The following is an 11,300-nucleotide window of genomic DNA, read 5'->3' on the forward strand; positions in this document are numbered from 1 at the left end:
GGAAACCATCTGAAACAGGAACATATGGTTTGATGTGCTGTTTGCAGCGTGAGGTGGCAAACCTCAGGAGAATCCTTGTCTCTTTTGTTTGAAACTGGACTGTTTCTATTGTGGTAAATGTCTGGAGAACCAATAAAAAAAGCAATGTGATCACTCCCCCCCAAAAATTCATTCTAACATACACACACACACACAGAGAGAGAGAGAGAGAGAGAGAGAGAGAGAGAAACTTGCCTACATTGATTCTTAAAAATATCAACTAAGGGCATTAGAAAGATCTGAAATGCCACATCAACAGGGGAACGTTTCCAGAGTGAGTAGATTCTGAGCTTTCATGTTAGTCCTCCTTTCATTTCAAGGTGCCTCTTGGCACTTTCCAGATGGTTGTTTTGACCCCACTGTACAATGGGGCATGTGGGGGAAGGCAGGGGAAAAGCAAGTACCTTTGCATTGCTTTTTTGGAACGAATTGCTCAAGTTCCAAGTTTTACTCCGTTTCCATCTCTGTTGCTTGAGGAAGCAGCACTCTTGATGGCTTTCCGCTTGTTGTTTTTATATATTTTGGCATGTGCTGTCCAGTTCTAGCGGAGATGTTTGTGCTTCTCCTAAACATATTTATGTGGGGCAGCTTAAGCAAAACTTTTGAAGTGGTGGCCTCCCAGGTCAGTGAAAGGAAGGCCTGTGTTTTTCTCCAGGGGGAATGAGCTTTACTCCCCTCCCCTCTGAAATTGGTAAAATTTCTTAGAAAGCCACTAGAGCCCTAAACACACAGTGCTAAATACTGCTGAGCTCCATGGGACCTTAGCAAGCGCGCAAAGGATTGCCGCCTGCACATCTAAACCACACACACTTGACCGTGAAACTTGGAGAACAAAGAATCTGAGTTGCTAAGGCTTCATTTGCCTTACACTTTATTTTGAAAGATATCAAAAGATGGCCTAGTGGTTAGAGTGTTGAACAAGGACTTGGGGAAGCTCCACCTGGTACACAGGCTGAGACGCTACCTGCCCACAGACTGTCTCGCCAGAGTGGTGCATGCTCTTGTTATCTCTCGCTTGGACTACTGCAATGCACTCTATGTGGGGCTACCTTTGAAGGTGACCCGGAAACTAATCCAGAATGCGGCAGCTAGACTGGTGACTCGGAGCAGCCGCTGAGACCATTTAACACCGGTCTTGAAAGACCTACACCGGCTCCCAGTGTTTGTGCTGACCTTTAAAGCCCTAAACGGCCTCGGTCCAGTATACCTGAAGGAGCGTCTCCACCTCCATCGTTTTGCCCACTCAGGTCCAGCGCTGAGGGCCTTCTGGCGGTTCCCTCGCTGCGAGAAGCCAAGTTACAGAGAACCAGGCAGAGGGCCTTCTCAGTACTGGCACCCTCCATGTGGAACACCCTCCCACCAGATGTCAAAGAGAAAAATAACTACCAGACTTTTAGAAGACATCTGAAGGCAGCCCTGTTTAGGGAAGCTTTTAATGTTTAATAGGTTATTGTATTTTAGTGTTCTGTTGGAAGCTGCCCAGAGTGGCTGGGGAAACCCAGCCAGATGGATGGGGTATTATTATTGTTATTATTATTATTATTATTAACTAGGGTTCAAATCCCCACTCAGGTATGAAGAACACTGGGTGACCATGGACCAGCCACTGTCTCTTAGCCTTGTCTACCTTACAGGGTTGTTGTGACGATAGAAGCGAGAGAGCTAGGCACACCACCCTGAGCTGTTTGGAGGAAAGGTAGGGTATAAATGTAAAAGAAATAAACAGATTAAACCAGGGGCCAAGCCACATTTTCACCAATAAAATCATTCAGGGTAACTGGGGATGTGTGGGTTGAAACCATCAAGGAAGAGTTTCATGAATCCCTCAAGTTTCCTGCATATGCGTTCCCTTCTTTTCCCAACCTGCACTTTTAGTGCTGATGGCTACCTGTGAAGATAACTTCCATGTATGATATGATGCATGCTCCATCCAAGAAAGGTGGAATGTAAATATAATAATTAATAACACATATAAATCCATAGTGGTAATATAAGGCTTACTCTACCACTTCTCTTATTTGTGTCTGTCTGTCTGTCTCTCTGTTTGTCTGTCTATCTGTCTATCTATCTATCTCTCTATCTCTCTATCTATCTGAGCACTGTGGTCTAAACCACTGAGCCTCTTGGGCTTGCTGATCAGAAGTTTGGCAGTCCGAATCCCCCGCAATGGAGTGAGCTCCTGTTGCTCTGTCCCAGCTCCTGCCAACCCAGTAGTTCGAAAGCATGCCAGTGGAAGCAGATAAAAAGGTATGTGGCGGGAAGGTAAACAGCGCTTGCATAAGCTCTGGTTTCCTTCATGGTGTTCCGTTGCGCCAGACGTGGTTTAGTCATGCTGGCCACATGACCCGGAAAGCTGTCTGCGGACAAATGTCAGCTCCCTCTGCTGATTTACATTTACCTTTAACTTCACCTTTACCTTCACCTTTACCCACACACCCACACCTGCAAAACTTGGAAGCAGTGATCTGAAAGAGGAGACTGAGAGAAGGTATTGTTGTTTAGTCATTTAGTCGTGTCCGACTCTTCGTGACCCCATGGACCAGAGCACGCCAGGCACTCCTGTCTTCCACTGCCTCCTGCAGCTTGGTCAAACTCATGTTCGTAGCTTCGAGAACACTGTCCAACCATCTCGTCCTCTGTCGTCCCCTTCTCCTTGTGCCCTCCATATTTCCCAACATCAGGGTCTTTTCCAGAGAGTCTTCTCTTCTCATGAGGTGGCCAAAGTATTGGAGCCTCAGTTTCAGGATCTGCCCTTCCATTGAGCACTCAGGGCTGATTTCCTTAAGAATGGATGCGTTTGATCTTCTTGCAGTCAATGGGACTCTCAAGAGTCTCCTCCAGCATCATAATTCAAAAGCATCAATTCTTCAGCAATCTGCCTTCTTTATGGTCCAGCTCTCACTTCCATACATCACTACTAGAAAAACCATAGCTTTAACTATTCGAACCTCTGTTGGCAAGGTGATGTCTCTGCTTTTTAAGATGCTGTCTAGGTTTGTCATTGCTTTTCTCCCATGAAGCAGGCGTCTTTTAATTTCGTGACTGCAGTCACCATCTGCAGTGATCGAAGGTATGATAGTCACCTTCAAATATCTCAAGGGCTGTCAAATGGAAGATAGAGCGAGCTTGTTTTCTTCTGCTCTGGAGGGTAGGTCCTAAACCAATGGATTCAAGTTACAAGAAAGGAGATTCTGACTAAATATCAGGAAGAACTTTCTGACAATTATATGAGTGGAATGATGCTTTTTGCCACAAGGGAAACACCAGCTTTCACTTCCCTGTGACAAACTCATTTCAGTTGGTCTTCTTGTGTCAGGTGCTGAAAATCAACATCAGTAACAAGGCTGTTCTACAAGACAACAGTCTTGCTGTGGAGAGAAAACAATTTTTTTTTATTAAAAACAACAACTTGGCAGTGGTTGTGCGTATGTGTGTGCAAATGCAGTTTTAACAGATACTTCCAAAGCTGGGTGCATGGGGGATGAAGGAGAATTACCACATAAGGCCGCTGACTTTCCGTGTTAGGCAAGTGCAAAGCAGCTGTGGAGCATACGATGTAATGAAACAAGAAGTCCACAAATGATGCTATATTTGCGCTGAAAATGAGGTTGCTTAAAAAACCAAACCAAAACAAATAAAGCAAACCATCCTCCCCTGAGATATATTTGCATTCCATGAAGAGTGATCATATTTTGTTTCAGAGAAGTGGAATAAATGAGTAATTTCTTGGATTATAGTAGCTTTGATCCATAATAAAATCTGAAGAAGGCAAGCTTTGTTTCCCCACCAAACGTTTAAGTCGCAAGGCTTCTCCCAAAGACTCCCGAGAACTATAGTTTGTTAAGGGTGCTGGCGATTGTAGCTCTGTTAGAGGTAGGCGACAGTTCCCAGGGTTCAATAAACACAGTGGAGCTTACTTCTGAGTAGTCATGCAATGGATCAAGAACACACTGGTTTTATTTTGCTGATAACATAAATGGTTCTATCTGCTTTTATAATTGTATTTTCCATTGTTGTAACCTGCTCTGGGAACTTATGTTCAAGGGCAGGTAAGAAATATTATAAATACCGTAAATTGAAATGTTGTCATGGTCAGGTAGCCCTTAAACTGATATTTAATGTGAGACCTGCTGCAAACAGGTGTTCCTGCAAAGAGGATTCGCAACAAGAAGAAATAAAGAAATAGACCTGCAACAAGCCAGAGTCACATGAGAAGAAGAAGAAGAAGAGTTTGGATTTGATATCCTGCTTTATCACTACCCTAAGGAGTCTCAAAGCGGCTAACATTCTCCTTTCCCTTCCTCCCCCACAACAAACACTCTGTGAGGTGAATGGGGCTGAGAGACTTCAGAGAAGTGTGAGTAGCCCAAGGTCACCCAGCAGCTGCATGTGGAGGAGCGGAGACACAAACCCGGTTCACCAGATTGCAAGACTACCGCTCTTAACCACTACACCACTACACCACACTTGCATGTGACCAACCTGGTGATTGCCCATGCATCCTGACTGGACAAATGGTTTAAATAAAACTCTACACAACTGAGTCACTTGACTTCAAGCTTTCGTATGACAGCTTGAGTAGTAATCAATTGCTCTGCTTGAGCAACAAAATTAATATAAGAGAAACATTTTTGGTACGTGGTCTGCAGCAGAGGGGTGGAAGGAGGAGATGCAGAATGGCAGGGAAGTTGCCCTGGAAAAGTGGGAAAAATTCAGGAATGAATTAGTATTTTTTGGTCCTCTTGGTCGAAAAGGAGGACAACAAATAAATAAATAAATAGACACAATGATTGCCTTTGGTTAATTTGAAATTGTTCTGTGATAGACCACTGGATGATTAAAAGACTATGTCCTGATCTCTCTATTAACTAACCACGACATAAATAAATATCCCAGTGTGATGTATGCAAGTGATTGCTCTGACGTTTTCTGGGAAGAGTCCACATACTTGTGCATCACTTATTCACATGTTTGGTATAACTTTGTCTCTTGCTTTGTACACAGTCCAGAGAATCAGATCTGCCTTCTTGGGCCTTGCGAAAGTTACTTTGTATTTAATATTGATGCTATCTTCTCTAGCAGGATGGGGAACATATTACTCCTCAGATGTGGTTGGACTACAATTCCCATCACCCCTGAGCACATTGGCTGGGGTTGATGGGGGAACTGGAGTCCCACAACATCTTGAGGGCCACAGCTTCACCATCTAAAGGACAAACTCAACCCTGCCGATAATCTCTAAAACAAATATGGGTCGCAAGACTTCATTAAGGAGACACCATTCTCCCTTGCATACCTTAATTTCCGAAGGCCCAGATCTGTGCATACTGTATTAATGGGGAAATATTCCCTCGGTAGTGTGCCAAATTAGGCTCTACAGATCACAATTTATGTCCATTGAAAAATAGCACTAACCAAGCATTCTGTGAATGTGGCCAGGAAACAAACTCCGATGTGGAGCAATGCATAAGGGGGGAATGGAGATAAACTTGGAGGAAAGGAACACCCTCCCACCAGATGTCAAAAAGAACAACAACTACCAGACTTTTAGAAGACAACTGAAGGCAGCCCTGTTTAGGGAAGCTTTTAATGTTTGATGCATTACTGTATTTTAATATTTTGTTGGAAGCCACCCAGAGTGGCTGGGGAAGCCCAGCCAGATGGGCGGGTTATAAATACTTTGTTATTATTACTATTATTACTATTATTATTATTATTCTGTCATAATGATGGGAATTTTGCTTGTTGCACATAATAACTACACATGTTTTACTGCAGCATGTTCACCTACACCCTGCACCTACATCACATTTGTTTTCTTGTTTGTTTGTAGACCACCCTTGTTCCAATGGATCTCAGGGTAGGAGACACAAATAATAATGTTACATATAAAACCAAAGTGTCAGCAAACTATTGAAGCATTCAAATGCTTCACCTGGGGTTTAAAGCAAACACATCTGACCTACAGTCCTTACCCCAATGCCTGTGCTTTTTCAGTTGCCTTCAAGAAATCATCAATAAGGGGAACAGTCGTATCTCCAAAGGAAGGGAGCTCCACAGCAGAGAAAAAGCCCTTTCTCTGGGCCATGAGATGAGCTTCCCTAAGTAGGCCTAAGTAGGCAGATGTGCCTTAACCATATATAGGTCATGGCTTCTATATCTACTGTGAAACTATAAGCCAAGGATAAGTATCTGGGTTTATATCTGGCAAATCTAACTTCTTGTATTGACTGTTGGCATCCAGGAATGATCTACTTCTATAAGACTGTAACCCTTGCAATGGTTTGTTTTTCTGTAAAGGTTGAGTAAAAGGCCCAGTCTCTTTGAAGTTTATTAATCATGAGTATTTCTGGAGTCGATTTCAGCATGATGCATAGTCTCCTTTACAAATCGGAAATGTATGCACTGACATTTCTAATCTCATGGAGTACAGGCCTTTGGAAACAGAAGACAAATGAGAACAATATGGGCCTTTTTCATTGCTCTGAAAGAAATTAAGGGGACAGAGAAATGGTTTGCAGATTTGGAAATCTGAATCCATGAAGGAAAGGTTTCTTTGCTATCTGAGGCTCTCTGCTGATATAGAAAAGCTGTGGTTAATTTTCATTTGAGACAGTGATAGTTATCTGTTGCTACACACAACATAGGCATTGTGCTGCCTATAATTTATATTTTTAAAATATAAATTTGGGTACTGAGGTGTTACAATGCATGGGGCGGCAGTAAGTTATTTCAGGATTGGCCAGAGAGCATATGCCAGATATTCAATTACACATGGTTGAAATGATTGCACATAATTTAGCCACAGCTGAAGAAGAAAGGTTGCTGGAGATGTGCAAACACAAACTGCTCAAACCATGGACAAGTTTTGCCTTTAGATGCTGATGGAGCAATCCCCTTAGCTCTGTTGCATTCCTCCCTAGAAGTATAATGACTTCATTGAACTCTACAAGAGCTCCTGTAGTTGCAAAATCAGCTGTTTCCCTTGGAAAGGTTAAGGAAATAATAGACAAAGGCTGTGAAATATTGGGATTTTTTTTTATTTTTATGTTTACAGCAGTGACATAACATTTTTTTTAAACACACACACACACACACACACACACACAGAGAGAGAGAGAGAGAGAGAGAATTTATCCATTAAATTCAATATGGAGGCAGAAAGAGGCTGTAGTTTCTAAAAAGAATTTTACTGCAGAAGCCAACTCATTGGGGCAAATGAATCACCAGTAGCTGGTGTTGCTGTGTGCTTTCTAACAAACTTTTCTCAAAAGCCCTTAAAAAATTTCTCAGCTGATTTCAGTGGAGACCCGTCCATTATGCCACGGTCAAATTTTGCAAGGGGGGAAAAAGAGACGAAAACTAACAAACTGTTCTTCTTTTAAAAATGTTAGCAGTTCAGTGTTCCTGGGAAAAATTCTGAAAATATACCTCTGGAATTTTGCCCTGCCCTGTTCCAGTCCAGTAACTTCGCTGGAAAAACAGAACCGCAATATCTGTGCCAGATATTTAGGAGAACCTGAGATTGTTGTCACATTAAGGCAACCTTAGCTTTTCCTGTGAAATGGGACCCATGGGTCACACTGAGTTGAACAACATGAACCAAATCCTTCGTTTTCATCTACCTTTGCTTATGTGGTTAAACTCAGCCTGAGTTTCATGAGAGCTACTGTGGTGTAGTGGTTAAGAGCGGTGGACTCATAATCTGGGGAACAGGGTTCGCGTCCCTGCTCCTCCACATGCAGCTGCTGGGTGACCTTGGACTAGTCACACTTCTCTGAAGTCTCTCAGCCCCACTCACCTCACAGAGTTTTGTTGTGGGGGAGGAATGGAAAGGAGACTGTTAGCTGCTTTGAGACTCCTTAGGGTAGTGATAAAGCGGGATATCAAATCCAAACTCCTCCTCTTCTTCTTCTTCTTCATGAGCACCACTTCACACAATGATACATACACGTGGAGCAGCATGTCCCAGTTTAGCAAGCACATCCTGTGGCAGCATCTGAAACAGTCTTAGAGAAAATGTGCAAGGTCGGTTTTATATGGATTTTATAATTGTTCAAGTTACTTTTGCACGTGCAGGAATTGCATACCTAGAAAATGCAGTGGTAATAAATGGACCAATCTTACCTGACACTGTAGATTCCAAAAGTACGTAATTTTAATATGTGGGTCTGACCGTATGGCAAGAGTCATTAGTTACATTGCATGCTATGCTTCTTCAGGTAAGTCTGTCTTAGATTCCAGAAAAACACTTCTAACGCATAATATGTAACTCGGGGCTAACATGACAAATTCACAGATTACATTTGCCAGGCACTGGAAAGGGTGGCGGACATGGCAAAACCAACAAAAGGATCAAATCTTTGGGTACCTTCAATATATGGAGCACAACTGCAGCTTGCCCTTTCTTTTCTAAACCAGGTGGTTTTCTATGATCTTGCAGTCAAATCCTGAGCCTGCCACGCTTGGTGTCTGAAAGACACAGATGACAGCTTCCATCCCATTTTTATTTTATTTTATTGCTATTGTGCTATAGCTTATCTTCCTAGTTTCCCTCCTTTCTGTTTCTGCTGAAAATCATGTGTTTAAAACACATCCAGGGTGTTCCCTACTTTGCAGAAAGCAGCCCTCTGTCTGAAGGAGTCTTTCATCTGAAGTACTGTCCAGTCCAAGCCTGGTTTGAATATAAAGGGCTGTCTCCAACGAAGTCATTCATTAGTGCAATGGGATGTCTTCTCCCTCTCCTTCCACTGCACCCCCCCATGCTCCTTGTGTTGTTGTTGTTGTTTAGTCGTTTAGTCATGTCCGACTCTTTGTGACCCCATGGACCAGAGCACGCCAGGCACTCCTGTCTTCCACTGCCTCCCACAGTTTGGTCAAACTCACATTGGTAGCTTCGAGAACACTGTCCAAGCATCTCGTCCTCTGTCGTCCCCTTCTCCTTGTACCCTCCATCTTTCCCAACATCAGGGTCTTTTCCAGGGAGTTTTCTCATCTCATGAGGTGGCCAAAGTATTGGAGCCTCAGCTTCAGGATCTGTTCTTCCAGTGAGAACTCAAGGCTGATTTCCTTAAGAATGGATGTGTTTGATCTTCTTGCAGTCCATGGGACTCTCAAGAGTCTCCTCCAGCACCATAATTCAAAAACATCAATTCTTCGGTGATCAGCCTTCTTTATGGTCCAGCTCTCACTTCCACACATCATTACTGGGAACACCATAGCTTTAACTATACAGACCTTTGTCGTCAAGGTGATGCTCCTTGTGGTTTCCTCAACCCTCTGGGGAAGATTTGGGGAGAATAGGGAAAAGAGGGTGGGGGAGTCTTGTGGTGAAGGTGAAAGTCCCTGCTCTAATGGGGCAGCTTTTTTTTTTTTTTTTTTGAGACAAAGGGACTTGACATTAGTATTACCCAGAATCCAATTTCATATGTGAATTAGTTCACTCTTGGCCCCCCACTCCCAATTTATAAATTGATGCTTTAAACATGCTACTTTGAGTTTAGGCTTTAAGGTTCATGAATATGAATTCAAAGCAGGGAGTGACATTTAATCTGCAATTGTTCAAGTACTGGTCAGCTTGTGTCACAGTGTGCGGTAAGGCAATGAAGGTCTCGTGGTTGGGTTATTGCTTAGAAATTGGGCAAATTGAGCCTGACTAAGCCCACTGTGTCTTCTGTTTTGCAATTTTGATCCAGCAACCTTTTCATCATCTGCCAGAGTTGGAGCATAGAACTTAATGAATTGTCCAGAAATGGTTCTCTGGATCGTGACCAGAACAACTCAAAGGGACTCTTGCAGCTGCAAGTGTTTTGTGGGTTGGATGACAAAATGTTGTATACATGATACAGATTCGACTGCTGCCACTGCAGTAAAATAATGGAGCCGTGCTCAAGAGAATTGGATTATGGAATCGTAATTGTCTCGAAGGATTGAGGGGACTGCTTTGCCACTGGTGTAAATCAGCATAGTCAAATCTGAAGCCCAGCCCAACCACATGTTAACAGGAGCTTATTTTTTATTGTTCTGATGAGATTTTTATACATGCTGAGAAAAATGACAACCATACCACGTGCAATGTTTTGGATATACATAAAATCCTTCATAGCAGCCGACCAAAGAGACTGCTGTTGAATTGCTTAAAAGAATACAATTGATGGGACTATCCCATTAACAAATGCACAGCATTACAAGGACAATATGAAGAAAGAGTCAAATGCACTAAAAGTCTGTGATGTGTGGACACAGGCATGCAATAGAGCCATATGGCTATGGGAATGGTTTTTTTAAAAAAAAATATTTAAGATTCGACAATAACAATAGATCAACAGTAACTAATACATCAATTCATTACAGTTGACCATCTTTAAAGAATATCTGAAAAACTATTGTAATAATAAACATCTCCGGGCAGAACTAGAATGATTCTTGAAAAATAAGAAACATAATGTTTTTGGTATCTGATAAAAATAAAGAAAGTAATACAGTAATTTGGAACTGTGTGGAAAGAACAATAGAAATAATAATACAATGAGTCTAATCGGAAGTTAAATGTGTTTCTTCTTTCTTTAAATTCTTTTTTTTAATTAATTTTTCTTTTCTTCTCCCCCCCCTTTTCTCTCCCCCCTCCTTCCTCCTTTGATTCCCCCCCTTTCTTCTCACTTTCTTCTTTTAGTCTCCTTCTTCCTGATTTGCTAAGAAAGAGATGAAGCTAATTATGGCTATGGGAATGTTTTGAAGGTGTGTCTGTATTGCTGGTCTGGTGTGGAACCTAAGCAGGTTTAGTTGCCCGGATGGGAGACTGCCTGGCAACTGAACGCAAGCTGCTTGAGCAATTTAGAGGAAGAGTGGGGTAGAAGTCCAATACGCAAATATGGAAACAAGCTATAATCATATTGCAATGGCTTTTCTTTAACTCCCCCCCCCTTCATTTCTGATTTCTGCATCATCCAAGGCTGTGGCATTTCATACTGGAAAATCTTTAAAGTGTAACTGATTCTTAGACTGCATCTGAACTGGAAATGGCCCAGGTCTGCTGAATGTCAACATTTGGATTTGTCAACTTCATTTTCTGCGATATAATTTTTTATTGAGTTTTCCAAAATTTCTCAAATTAGCTTCAAATTAGATAATTGCATAACAACTTTGTTTTGTAGATTGACTTCCCACCCACAGCTCCACAGTGTTTTTATTTAAACCTTTTTCTATTGCATTATATAAGAAACCATGATCTATTACAAAGAAACCCTCCAATACAATTATTT

The sequence above is a fragment of the Podarcis pityusensis genome (assembly GCF_964106645.2).
Source record: "Podarcis pityusensis genome assembly, chromosome: 2".
Taxonomy (NCBI): domain Eukaryota; kingdom Metazoa; phylum Chordata; class Lepidosauria; order Squamata; family Lacertidae; genus Podarcis; species Podarcis pityusensis.